The 14,461-nt window shown below is 44.2% G+C and overlaps 1 protein-coding gene across 1 annotated transcript in view; it reads right to left on the bottom strand.

Annotated features, from left to right (window-relative positions):
- Positions 1 to 14,461, bottom strand: part of GPR20 (G protein-coupled receptor 20) — a 96,753-nt gene that overhangs the window by 2,274 nt on the left and 80,018 nt on the right. Inside the window, exon 2 of the mRNA XM_089689533.1 lies at positions 4,651 to 4,805. The gene's annotated coding sequence lies outside the window, so the exon portion shown is untranslated. The remainder of the gene's footprint in view (positions 1 to 4,650; positions 4,806 to 14,461) is intronic.

Raw genomic sequence — 14,461 nt, 5'->3', positions numbered from 1 at the left:
GTATGTTTTAAATGTATTTTTGTAATATATTTTTCATATATTTTGTAATAAAAACATATTTCAACATGCAGTATATATATGTATATATATATATATATATATATATATATACAGTCATGGCCGAAATTGTTGGCACCCTTGATATTTTTCCTGAAAATCAAGTATTTCACACAAAAAAGGTATTGCATTAACACATGTTTTGCTATACACATGTTTATTCCCTTTGTATGTATTGGAACAAATATAAAACAGAGGCAGAAAAGCAAATATGACATAATGTCACACAAAACCCCAAAAATGGGCTGGACAAAAGTATTGGCACCCTTAACTTAATATTTGGTTGCACACCCTTTGGAAAACATAACTGAAATCAGTCGCTTCCTATAACCATCAATAAGCTTCTGACACCTCTCACCCGGAATTTTGGACCACTCTTCCTTTGCAAACAGCTCCAGGTCTCTCTTATTGGAAGGACACCTTTTCCCAACAGCAATTTTAAGATCTCTCCACAGGTGTTCAATGGGATTTAGATCTGGGCTCATTGCTGGCCACTTCAGAACTCTCCAGCGCTTCTTTGCCATCCATTTCTGAGTGCTTTTTGACGTATGTTTGGGGTCATTGTCCTGCTGGAAGACCCAGGATCTTGGACGCAAACCCAGCTTTCTGACACTGGGCCCTACAGTGCGACCCAAAATCCTTTGGTAATCCTCAGATTTCATGATGCCTTGCACACAGTCAAGGCACCCAGTGCCAGAGGCAGCAAAACAACCCCAAAACATCATTGAACCTCCACCATATTTTACCGTAGGTACTGTGTTTTGTTCTTTGTAGGCCTCATTCCGTTTTCGGTAAACAGTAGAATGATGTGCTTTACCGAAAAGCTCTATCTTGGTCTCATCTGTCCACAAGACGTTTTCCCAGAAGGCTTTTGGCTTACTCAAGTACATTTTGGCAAACTGTAGTCTTGCTTTTTTATGTCTCTGTGTCAGCAGTGGGGTCCTCCTGGGTCTCCTGCCATAGCGTTTCATTTCATTTAAATGTCGACGGATAGTTCGCGCTGACACTGATGCTCCCTGAGCCTGCAGGACAGCTTGAATGTCTTTGGAACATGTTTGGGGCTGCTTATCCACCATCCGGACTATTCTGCGTTGCAATCTTTCATCAATTTTCCTCATCCGTCCACGACCAGGGAGATTAGCTACAGTGCCATGGGTTGCAAACTTCTTGATAATGTTGCGCACTGTGGACAAAGGCAAATCTAGTTCTCTGGAGATGGACTTGTAACCTTGAGATTGTTGATATTTTGCCACAATTTTGGTTCTCAGGTCCTCAGACAGTTCTCGTCTCCTCTTTCTGTTGTCCATGCTTAGTGTGGCACAGACAGACACACAATGCAAAGGTTAAGTGAACGTCTCTCCTTTTTATCTGCTTTCAGGTGTGATTTCTATATTGCCCACACCTGTTACTTGCCCCAGGTGAGTTTACAGGAGCATCACATGCTTGTAACATTCTTATTTATCCGCAGTTGTGAAAGGGTGCCAATACTTTTGTCCAGCCCATTTTTGGAGGTTTGTGTGACATTATGTCGAATTTGCTTTCTTTCCTCCCTTTTTTTGTTTTGTCCCAATACACACAAAGGGAATAAACATGTGTATAGCAAAACATGTGTTAATGCAATACGTTTCGTGAGAAATACATGATTTCCTGGAGAAATATCAAGGGTGCCAACAATTTCGGCCATGACTGTATATATATACTGTATATATATATATATACAGTTGTGTTCAAAATAATCGCAGTCAGACATCACTAACCGGATCAATCACTGTTTTTGGTAGAGATGATATGTCAAATAATTTACTAGCAGGTGTAGTAGAGTAATAGAAATCCAACAGACCCAACAGTCATGACATGCATGCTGCTGATTCTGTGTCATTGAATCACTCATTGAAAGGGACATGTTCAAAATAATAGCAGTGTGGAGTTCTATTAGTGAGGTCATTCATTCTTTGAAAAACAGGTGGCAATTATTGCCCTTATTTAAGGAAGGAAGGCAGCAAATGTTGTACATGCTGGTTACAGTACATTTCTCTCTGAAATTCTGAGGAAAATGGGTCGTTCCAGACATTGTTCAGAAGAACAGCGTACCTTGATTGAAAAGTTGATTGGAGAGGGGAAAACATAAAGAAGTGCAGAAAATGATCGGCTGCTCAGCTAAAATGATCATAAATGCTTTAAAATGGCAACCGAAACCTGAAAGACGTGGAAGAAAGCGAAAAACTACCATTGGAATGGATAGAAGAATAGCCAAAATGGCGCGGACTCAGCCAACAATCAGCTCCAGGAAGATGAAAGAAGGTGTGACGTTCCCTGTGAGGACTGTTACAATTAGAAGACGCCTATGTGAAGCCAAGTTGTCTGCAAGAAGTCCCCGCAAAGTCCCACTGTTGGAAAAAAGACATGTGCTGAAGAGGTTACAATTTCCCAAAGAGCACATTGACTGGCCTAAAGAGAAATGGCCCAACATTTTGTGGACTGATGAAAGTAAGATTGTTCTTTTTGGGTCTAGTGGGCGGAGACAGTTTGTCAGACGACCCCCAAACACTGAATTCAGCCACAGTACACTGTGAAGACAGTGAAGCATGGTGGTGCAAGCATCATGATATGGGGATGTTTCTCATACTACGGTGTTGGGCCTATTTATCGCATACCAGGGATCATGGATCAGATTGAATACATCAGAATACTTGAAGAGGTCATGCTGCCTTATGCTGAAGAGGAAATGCCCTTGAAATGGGTGTTCCAACAAGACAACGACCCCAAACACACCAGTAAACGTGCACCATCTTGGTTCCAGACCAACAAGAGTGACGTTATGGAGTGGCCAGCCCAATCCCCGGATCTTATCCAATAGAAAACTTGTGGGGTGACATCAAAAATGCCGTTTCTGAGGCAAAACCAAGAAATAGAGAAGAACTGTGGAATGTGGTCCAATCATCCTGGGCTGGAATACCTGATCACAGGGGCCAGAAGTTGGGTGACTCCATGCAACACAGATGTACAGCAGTTCTCAGAAACAGTGCGACTACAACCAAATATTCATGAAGTCATTCAAAGGAAAGCAAAATCTTCCAACATTTCTCAGTTTATATAGTGAATGTTTGAGTTTGTAAAGAAGAATACAAACACTGCGATTTTTTTGAACCGTCTAATATTCACTTTTCTTCAATTTTTTTAGAGGAACAACACAAATTTGATGTATTTTTCTTCATGTTGTGATTTGGAATAGAATGTGTCGTGTTCCCAATGCATTTGTGTGGATGGATATAAAAGCTATTAGAAGGATTTTCAGCTTTATTCACTTTTTTCAACACACTGCTATTATTTTGAACACAACTGTATATATATGTGTGTAAGCGCTGAGCAAACTGTTGGCGCGCTATAAATCCTGTATAATAATAATATATAATTATATATATATATATATATATATATATATATATATATATATATAAAAATATATTGAATACGGCCAAAATTGTAGCATTTCAAATATATGTCAATATATTTGAGAAGAATATTTTAAAAATATATTTCAAATATAGTTTTCTTCCATGTGGGAAGACAGTCAGGATACAGGAGACATATTTGCAGCATCAAATTCTATATTTGAGGTAGACCTCATTGGGTAGCCCCTGGCCCCAACATTCTAAAAATGCAAGTTTAAAAATAAGTAGAAATTGGAAAAAAAGGTGGAAAAAAATCCTACCTTACACTTATATGTCCAGCCACTACCGGTCAGCAAGGGTGATATCACTGGGCACCCTCCCAGGATCCCAGGAAAGCTGAGGATCCCAAATCCCACAAAACTGTTTTTTTAAGTTTTAGTGGGATCTGGACTAAAACAAAAAGGCATAATACTAAAATATTGGAAGCGGCTAGAAACTGGGGGTGTAAAGTAAGTTTTATTTTTCTTTATTTGCTCTGATTTTCTAATATTGTTTTCCCTCTAACCTACGGTTTTTTCATCTCTACAGTAGGTGGGGTCCATCTAAGAAGAAGACCTTTCACAAGGGAAATAATAGCTTGGGGTCAGTTCAGTTCTGGGTCAATTGTATTCTTTTTTAATGTGTTTTTAAGTGATCTTTAAATCTCTGCTATTTTCTATCATTTCTTTGTTTTAAAAATATATAAATATAGGTTGTACCCATGACACCGGTGCTACGGAGCCTTTTCCAAAGAAAAGGCACAGCAGAAGCTCTTTACTTTCAGGCTTTCTCTATTATTGAAACTCCCTCTCCCTCTCTCTGAACAAGGGATGGAGGGAGAGGAGTCAATGTTCTGGCTCATTCTATAAATTGCAGCTTAAGCTATTGAGCTCTGTAAACAGTTTTTTTTTTTCAGCCAAGCTGATAAGCATAGACATTTAAAAAGGTCATAGAGGTCTACCAGCTACCGGTAGTTGGAAATACAAAAAAAAAAAATGCAGTAATTCATATACAATATTCCATAATAACTTTACTAAAGAAAACAGGGAAAATATTAAATTTAATTAAACCCTTTACAAAATCACGATATGTTCTCTGTAAATAGAAAAATAAATACATAATCAGAAAAGCTAATTTTGAAATAGTCTCCTTACAAACATACCTTTCAGGAGGAAGACAGCTGACACCGTCAGAGACAGTGGATCACGGAACCATTGACCAGTAGCTATGGTTGGGACTGAACATTGGTAATGGCCACCATGGAACCTTCATGAGGTCAGCTGATCAGTCGGTGACCCAAACATCCGTTGCCTCAACCTGGAGACAGAAAAGAACCTCTAGTTATCTCTGACTATACACACTGCAGTGAAATTGACTTTCCTAAAGCTCAGATTTAGTTTTGCGGTTTATGAGTGTCCAGCCTGTGTATCTGAACCCTAGGTGGGGGGTCTTGAAATTTAATTTTTGAAATTCCAAAACCAAAGCAAAGGGTTCCAGGAGTGCTGGATCCCCTGGTGTGATCTGATGTCCTAATTAGGAAGCCTGGCTGTTCTCGGGTATTCCAAAGTTCTTAAAGCAGAACTCTAGTCAAAATTAATACAAATAAATAAATAACCTTTTTAAAAATAAGTAGCAAAAGTAGCATTTTTTGCAATACTCAGCTTAAGTCTGGAGCTGTTCACTACACTTTTTCAAGATGTCTTCACTCTTTTGGGCCGAGTGACAGTTGATATCCTTCAACCCACTTCCTCTGAGAACAGGTCATCATGGACCTGATTCTAGTCTGTTACTGGACAGTGAAAGAACAAGCAGCGCAGTGATGAACTCATCTCTCTGTCACTATGATTTCTCCTCCTGTCAGCATGCCCCTTATCAGCACATGAACTGATTGGCTCCTTTGGCTTCCTAGAAGGGCATTGACTACCTAGACGTTATTTGGATAGGGTTGGCAGAGCGTGTGCACAGGTTCCTGCAAAGCTATGGGGCGTGTCTAACATCCAGTGTATCCTGCCACCTTTACACAGTGGGGGGCAATTGCCTACCTAAGGGTTTTTTGGTTAGGCTTGGGAGAGACCATGCATGGCCTACGGCTTCTTGGAAAAAGAATGAGCCGTGTTTTAGAATGCATGGGCAATTTTATTGCAGAAGGTGGAATAAACCTTTAAAAAAATGAATCCAGCCATCAGATCCTCAAACCTCTGAGCTGCAATGTATTACACTTTTGTTTTTTTAAAGTGTTACTAAACCCTGCACCATGCATTCACTATATCCGCTCTCCCCAGACCCTGCATTCACTATATCCGCTCTCCCCGGACCCTGCATTCACTATATCCGCTCTCCCCAGACCCTGCATTCACTATATCCGGTCTCCCCGGACCCTGCATTCACTATATCCGCTCTCCCCGGACCCTGCATTCACTATATCCGCTCTCCCCAGACCCTGCATTCACTATATCCGGTCTCCCCGGACCCTGCATTCACTATATCCGCTCTCCCCGGACCCCGCATTCACTATATCCGCTCTCCCCGGACCCCGCATTCACTATATCCGGTCTCCCCAGACCCTGCATTCACTATATCCGCTCTCCCCGGACCCTGCATTCACTATATCCGGTCTCCCCGGACCCTGCATTCACTATATCCGCTCTCCCCGGACCCCGCATTCACTATATCCGCTCTCCTCGGACCCTGCATTCACTATATCCGGTCTCCCCGGACCCTGCATTCACTATATCCGGTCTCCCCGGACCCCGCATTCACTATATCTGGTCTCCCCAGACTCGGCATTCACTATATCCGCTCTCCCCGGAACCCGCATTCACTATATCCGGTCTCCCCAGGCTCTGCATTCACTATATCCGGTCTCCCCAGGCCCTGCATTCACCATATCCGCTCTCCCCGGACCCTGCATTCACTATATCTGGTCTCCCCGGACCCTGCATTCACTATATCCGGTCTCCCCGGACCCTGCATTCACTATATCTACTCTCCCCAGACCCTGCATTCACTATATCCGGTCTCCCCGGACCCCGCATTCACTATATCTGGTCTCCCCGGACCCCGCATTCACTATATCTGATCTCCCTGGACCCCGCATTCACTATATCCGGTCTCCCCGGACCCCGCATTCACTATATCCAGTCTCCCCGGACCCCGCATTCACTATATCCGCTCTCCCCGGACCCCGCATTCACTATATCTGCTCTCCCCGGACCCTGCATTCACTATATCCGCTCTCCCTGGACCCTGCATTCACTATATCTGCTCTCCTTGGACCCCACATTCACTATATCCACTCCCCCGGACCCTGCATTCACTATATCCGGTCTCCCTGGACCCTGCATTCACTATATCTGGTCTCTCCGGACCCTGCATTCACTATATCTGGTCTCCCCGGACCCTGCATTCACTATATCCGGTCCCCCACAGTATTATTATTTATTTCAGGTACTTATATATCGCTGTCAATTTACGCAGCACTTTACATATATATTGTACATTCACATCAGTCCCTAACCCTCAAGGGGCGTACAATCTAAGGTCCCTAACTCACATTCATACATACACATACTAGGGACAATTTAGACAGGAGCCAATTAGCCTACCAGTATGTCTTTGGAGTGTGGGAGGAAACCTGAGTTCCTCGAGGAAACCCACGCAAGCACAAGGAGAACATGCAAACTGCAGGCAGGTGGTGCCGTGGTTGGGGGTTTGAACCAACGACCCTAATACTGCCAGGTGGAAGTGCTAACCATTTAGCCGCTGTGCTGCCCCACAGTACACAGATTATTTTAGTAAATATAAACTGCTAAATAACTTTTCTCATCAGCAGTTATATCAGTCTTGTGACTTTGATCAGTGTCTGGGCAAGCACCCGTTAAGGCTTGTAGGAGGAGTTTTCATTCTCCTCTCACTGCCCTATGAGATTGCATAACCCCTGACCCTCTGATTGGCTCTGTGCTGATCATATGCACCCTCCCAAGTAAAAAAAAGAAAAAAAAACCCTCTCTAGCAATATACACCAAACTGAGCATGTGCAGAGTGACTCCACATGTTATGTCTTATCAGGAGATAAGAAGGGGGCACTGGAAGAAGGGGAGGATCAGAGAAGACAGGACCAAACAGCATTTTTACACAATGCGGAGGATTAACCCCTTAGGTTCCACAGTGAGTATAACAAGCATGCTTTACTGCGTCTACAGACTGATTGTACTGTTGTGGGTTTGGAATCACTCTAAACCAGTGGTTCTCAACCTTCCTAATGCCGTGACCCTTTAATACAGTTCCTCATGTTGTGGTGACCCCCAACCATAAAATTATTTACCCAGTAATTATAATTTATTTATTTATTTATCGAGTTTATATAGCGCCAAAGGGTTTGCTCAGCGCTGTACAATAGAGGGGGGGACAATACATGAAACAGTACAGTAACATCAAACAGTACACAAGGGGTAAGAGGGCCCTACTCTTTCGAGCTTACAATCTAGGAGGGAGGGGATAATTCACGAATACTGCTGCTTTCAACACTGTAGCTGCTTTCTACACAGTAGCTGCTTTCAACACAGTAGCTGCTTTCAACACTGTAGCTGCTTTCTACACAGTAGCTGCTTTCAACACAGTAGCTGCTTTCAACACTGTAGCTGCTTTCAACACTGTAGCTGCTTTCTACACAGTAGCTGCTCTTTACACATCGGAAATATGTGTTTTCCGATGGTCTTAGGCGACCCCTGTGAAAGGGTCTTTCGACCCCCAAAGGGGTCGCGACCCACAGGTTGCGAACCACTGCTCTAAGCCTCTTTGAGGTGTCATAGAAAGTGTTAATAATCCCTGAACTCCTGAAGGTCTTTTTCTCAAATTTTCAGCATGTTTCCAGGAGATGGTTAAACAATCTGAGTTTCCTCATGCAGATCTTTCGCCGTTCACCTAATAAGGACGCACAAAGGAGGGAGAAGCTGCAGAGCCCTTGAGTCTGCTAGGAGGAGATTCTCAGGGTCTTAGACGATTACACGGACTGTAAATTAAAAGACAAGTGTCGCTGATTCCGGGAAGACCCTGTACGAATCATACACTGCGAAATGAAGAGCGGTAAACCTTCTGGGGACACAAAACAGAACCGTTCAGACTTATTACCACTAAAGTCCAACTCTACACAGAATGTTCTTGTTTTTAGTTATCAAAAGAGAAAGCAGTCACAACCTCTGTCAAGTTTTTATTCCTGGAACATATATGATTGGGGTGCTGGATTTGACTCATCAATATTTCATCATTGAAGAAGGTCCCTCACATTCATATGCGGTGCAGTGGTTCTGGTGGCACTGCTCTCAGCACAAGCAGAGTACCCCTTAACCAGGAAACCTAGAGTGTGGAATCCAAATATACACTATATTGCCAAAAGTATTGGCCAGCCCTCCAGATCACTGGATTCAGGTGTTCCAATCCCATCCATACAATCAAGCCCCTAGGCATGCAGACTGCTTCTACAAACATTTGTGAAAGAATGGGTCGCTCTCAGGAGCTCAGTGACTCCAAGCGTGGTCCCGTGATAGGTTGTCACCTGTGCAATAAGTCCATCCGTGACATTTCCTGGCTACTAAATATTCCACGCTCAACTGTTAGTGGGATTATAACAAAGTGGAAGCAACTGGGAACAACAGCAACTCAGCCACCAAATGGTAGGCCACGTCACATGACAGAGCGGGGTCAGCGCATGCTGAAGCGCACAGTGCACAGATGTCGCCAACTGTCTGCAGAGTCAATAGCTAAAGACCTCCAAACTTCATGTGGCCTTCAGATTAGCACAACATTGTGTAGAGAGCTTCATGGAATGGGTTTCCATGGCAATGTTTGGAGGTCTTTAGCTATTGACTCTGCAGACAGTTGGCGACATCAGAGTCCAAAAATTATTTGTATACTGGTGTTATTTCATGCAAGAAGATATAAAACAGCCAACACATTTCAGGGCTTCTCTCCCCCTCTTCAAGGCTCAAATATTGTTGAATATTATTTATTGTTTCTGTAGTTGAACTGGATGGACTTTTGTATGTAGTTAGGAGAAGTCAAAAACTGCATGCTCGTTCAAAGGGCACTTTCCACGTTTTTACTCTTCAAATGATTAATTCTGGTGACTGTGTGGTCTTTGAATCCTCCTAACTACATACAATATTTGAGCCCTGAAGAAGCGGGCAGAGCCCCTGAAACGTGTTGGTTGTTTTATTTCTTCTTGTATGAATTGACCACCAATGATAAAAAATTTTATGGAGTTCTTTGTCTGGTGATCCTATTAGACTTTAGATACCTCGAATTCCACACTTAGCAGATTTCCCCTCACTTCCTAGTGACACATGGAAAGAAATGTAAGGGTATGGGTGTCACTGGAACAGGAAGACACAAAGAGCAATATAAACCAGACAGACGTTCCAAACTGCCCCCGCCACTACTCAATAAAGGGGCTTTTGTCGCAGTCTGTGACATATTTTTGCTTTTTGCTTCCTCTCCTTGTATCCTTTGCGCAAGACACATGTAGAAGGCTCTGGAAGCAGACAGAATGCACCCAGGGCCAATCATCTGTCCCTAATTATACGCAACAACCTGATGAGCAGATACATGCTTACAGCTGTGGCGTCTGTCAGCCTGTCATTGACTCATCCAGGCTTCCTAGCTGCAGTTGGTCTTCTGGGTGCAGATATCCACAATATACTGGCCACACCACGGCCAGTTTGCCTAGGTGAGTGAGGCTTTGCAGTTCATTTTCTTTAGAGAGGGGACAAAGAATAGAAAAGCCAGTTATTGCCAGTACATTATAGAGGCACACCCTTGCTCTCTGTGTGGAAGCAGTGGTCTCTCTGCAGAGGTCCTACACACCCCCTGTTGAATCAGACCTATAGCTGTAAGGGACCACCTGGCGGTACCTCTAGCACTCCACTGGTCAGGTGCTTCCAGAGCGCGGAGCCTAAGTCCCGGAGCACTTGTTCACCAGGGCCCCTGATTGTGGGGATGGACTTGGAGCACCCCGAGACCAGGTCGCGACTACTGGGTACACTCACCAGTGGTAGAGGCGTCCGCCAGGGGTTCCCGCAGGGTAAGAGCCTGATATGAGGGGGTCGGGTGATCCCGACGGGATGGATGGATGGAGGGATGGATGGCTGAGCAGGTGCGGGGTCAAACGAGCCGAGTCGGGAGCCGTGGGGTCTGCGAGGTACAAAGCAGCGGGCAGAGAATAGTCGGGTCACACGCCAGGTCAGTAACAGTAGATCAGATCAACAGGGGGCATCCAGGAGAGAGGTCAGGCAAGCCAAGGGTCAGGGCAGGAGAGTACAGCACAGTCAGGAGCAATCCGGGTCAGCAACTATCAGAATACAGGTATACACAGATCAGGAACAAGAAGATATCGTATGTACTCTCCAGCGCCTCAGGATATGCACAGCCAAAAGGGAAGCCAAGGGTACCAGGACAGCGACAACCAAAGGAAATGCTTCAGGGGTGCAGCCCTCCTCAGACGGGGAAATCAGCCATTGGATAGAGAGAAAACAGGTGGCGCACACACCTAGTGCATTATCCAAGGTTTATTGTAGGAATTAAATCATAAAAACATACTCACAGACGAAGCATGTATCTAAAAAGCATAGAAAAATGACAATGGCCACAACGGCGGGCAAGGTGTTCTCACTGTCAGTGCGGTCAAATGGCTGACACGTTTCGGGGACGAATCCCTTTCCTCAGAGCTGATGACCAACCTTGAGGCATCAACAGCGAGGCTCTTACTTCACTTTCCATTCATCATATATCAGCATCAGAGGTTGGTCATCAGCTCTGCGCGCCCGTGGACCCTGGTGCGCATGCGCGAGTTCGTCGCCGTGGCCGGCCTGGACCTAGTGCCCGTATCCCCGTGCAGGGCGGCGCACTGCGCCTGCGCCGGGACCAGCGCCGCGGCGATCCCTGACAATAGCTCTGCACTCACAAACCTCATGCTCCCTGCTGATTGGAGAGTTCTAGCTCTGACTCAGCAGGAGGTGTTTCAGACTTCTGCAGAGAGACCACTGCTTCCACACAGAGAGCAAGGTTTCTTCTCGACACCTCGTCCCGTAGTAATGTAGGAGCCAACGGGAGACACCACAGCAGCTGGCAGGTGGAGCAAATATTAAATCCATTCAGCGGTTGGAGAGTAGAAATGTGGCAGCTTTTTAACCTCCCTGGCGGTCTGATTATTTCAGATTTTTGGTGCTGAAAGCGGTACCATTATTTTGCATGGAAATATGTAGTTTTTTGATTGTAGGCTGTAATATTTAGGAATAACTCACTGAAATCTGTCTGAACAAGAGTCTAGTAAACATCCCGGGTATGATAAAATTTGAAACACGAAATCATAAATTATAATTTAATAAATAATCATAAAAATAATAATATAATAATAATACATTTAATTCAATAATATAATCAAACCAAAAACACTGAAATGTGAAATATAGCGCCAAGTTCACACATCGCTGAGTTCAGTCGCAGAACCGTTTTCAGTGTCTGATGAGGAATTTCCCCCACTAATCATTATCACTCAATTCTGCAAGTGGTTCTGATTTACTATCGCTGTTCTCTAGCCGGTCTAAAACCGCTTTTGACCTAAAGGGACGCTTTTTGGACGCCATCTACTTTTCTAAGTTTCCAGGCAGAAAGAACAGTAAAAATGCAGGCAGGGAGCCGGACAAAGCACTCGGGACAAAATGTATGTGAAATGGTTTGAAACAGCAATGTTTTACTATGTAAAACTTGTTTTGAAAAAAATGAAATTTTTTAAAAATTTTCAAATTTCCCACCGCTGGCGGCGCCCGTACATCCCGACGTCACGGGGACCGGAACACAGAAGCCGAATGCCAGCATCGACCGGAGAAGATGGCCGGGGACGCTGCAGGGGACACATCGCGGGAGCGAAGGACAAGGTAAGTGCTGCAGGGACTCCTTATGCAGCGCCGCATGGTAAGCCCGAGTGTAGCTCTTGGTTACCGCTTTTGGTACTGAAACTTTACCCCGAGCTACACTCGGGAATACCGCCAGGGAGGTTAATACATGGGCTACCGGAAAGATGAGGTGACTGATACAGGTGGGCTAGTCTGTAAAAGTGATCCTGCAATGATAGAGTCACATAAAACAGAAGAACTCTCTGATTTTTGCAGTTTATTTGTTTGCTTGATAGTTTTTGCATCTCACAATCATGAATTTAATTCACTTGTCGCTCCTTTAAAACAGCTTCAAGATGAACCTCAGAAGAGGAATGATCCTTTAAGTCTGCAGAATCTTTTCTGAGAAACTTGGCGAGTTTCGTTATTAGAAGAGTTGATGAAGATTCTATTTATGATTCGGTGAAGCGGCATGGACGTCACTCAGTGCCGAAAGTGTTTGCAAAGTTAAATCTCACCCAAAATGGTATGATGAACAGTTTTCTTACAGTGATGAGGCTCTCTGATTACGGGTGAGTCACACATGAAGGTCAGAGAGTGAGTCATCAAGGACTACTGTCACCTATTCTACAAAAGACATTCTGTATCATTATGGAAAGGTGCCAACTGACAAAAGATGTTCCTTGTCCAATCTGGTTCATTCAAGATCTTACTGTATGTCTGTTGGCTACAACTGACCTGTACAGACACTCCCAGGCCGGCTATACTGGACGAATGCTATTGGTCAAGGCCAGCATCTGTACAGTCCATAGGAGAAGTCCATATACAGTGCCTTGAAAATTTATTCACACCCCTTGAAATGTTTCTCTTGTTACAGATAAAAACGTCAATGTATTTTATTGGGATTTGATGTGAAAGACCAAAACAAAGTGGCACATAATTGTGGAAGGAATGTAATCAATGGTTTCCCACAATTTTTACAAATAAATCTGTGAAAAGTGTGGCGGCATTTGTATTCAGCCCCCCGGAGTCAGTACTTTGTAGGACCCCCTTTGGCTGCAATTCCAGCTGCAAGTCTTTTTTGGGATATCTCTCCCAGCTTTGCACATCTAGAGAGGGACATTTCTGCCCATTCTTCTTTGCAGAATCGCTCAAGCTCTGTCAGATTGGATGGAGAGCGTCTGGGAACAGCAATTTTCAAGTCTTGCCACAGATTCTCCATTGGATTTAGGTCTGGACTGTGACTGGGCCATTCTAACACATGAATATGCTTTGATGTAAACCATTCCATTGTAGCTCTGGCTGGATGTTTCGGGTCGTTGTCCTGCTGGAAGGGGAACCTCCGCCCCAGTCACAAGTCTTTTGCAGACTAACAGGTTTTCTTCTAAGATTGTCCTGTATTTGGCTCCATCCATCTTCCCATCAACTCTGACCAGCTTCCCTGTCCCTGATGACGAAAAGCATCCCCCATAACATGATGCTGCCACCACCATGTTTCACGGTGGGGATGGTGTGTTCAGGGTGATGTGCAGTGTTACTTTTCCACCATACATAGCATTTTGCTTTTAGAACAGAAAGTTGAATTTTGGTCTGTTCTGACCAGAGCCTCTTCTTCCACATGTTTGCTGTGTCCCCCACATGGCTTCTCACAAACTGCAAACAGGACTTCTTCTGGCTTTACTTCAACAATGGCTTTCTTCTTGCCACTCTTCCATAAAGGCCAGATTTGTGGAGTGCACGACTAATAGTTGTCCTGTGGACAGATTCTCCCGCCTGAGCTGTGGATTTCTGCAGCTCCTCCAGAGTTCCCATGGACCTCTTGGCTGCTTCTCTGATGCCCGGCCTGTCGGTTTAGGTGGACGCCATGTCTTGGTAGGTTTGCAGTTGTGCCATACTCTTTCCATTTTCGGATGATGGATTGAACAGTGCTCCGTGAGATATTCAAAGCTTGGGATTTTTTTTCATAAGCTAACCCTGCTTTAAACTTTTCCACAACTTTATCCCTGACCTGTCTGGTGTGTTCCTTGGCCTTCATGATGCTGTTTGTTCACTAATGTTCTCTAACAAACCTCTGAGGGCTTCACA

This window comes from Staurois parvus, unplaced genomic scaffold, assembly GCF_062004578.1.
Source record: "Staurois parvus isolate SC_StPar_1 unplaced genomic scaffold, SC_StPar_1.0 ptg000485l, whole genome shotgun sequence".
Lineage (NCBI taxonomy): Eukaryota > Metazoa > Chordata > Amphibia > Anura > Ranidae > Staurois > Staurois parvus.
This window is presented reverse-complemented; position numbering and strand designations above follow the sequence as displayed.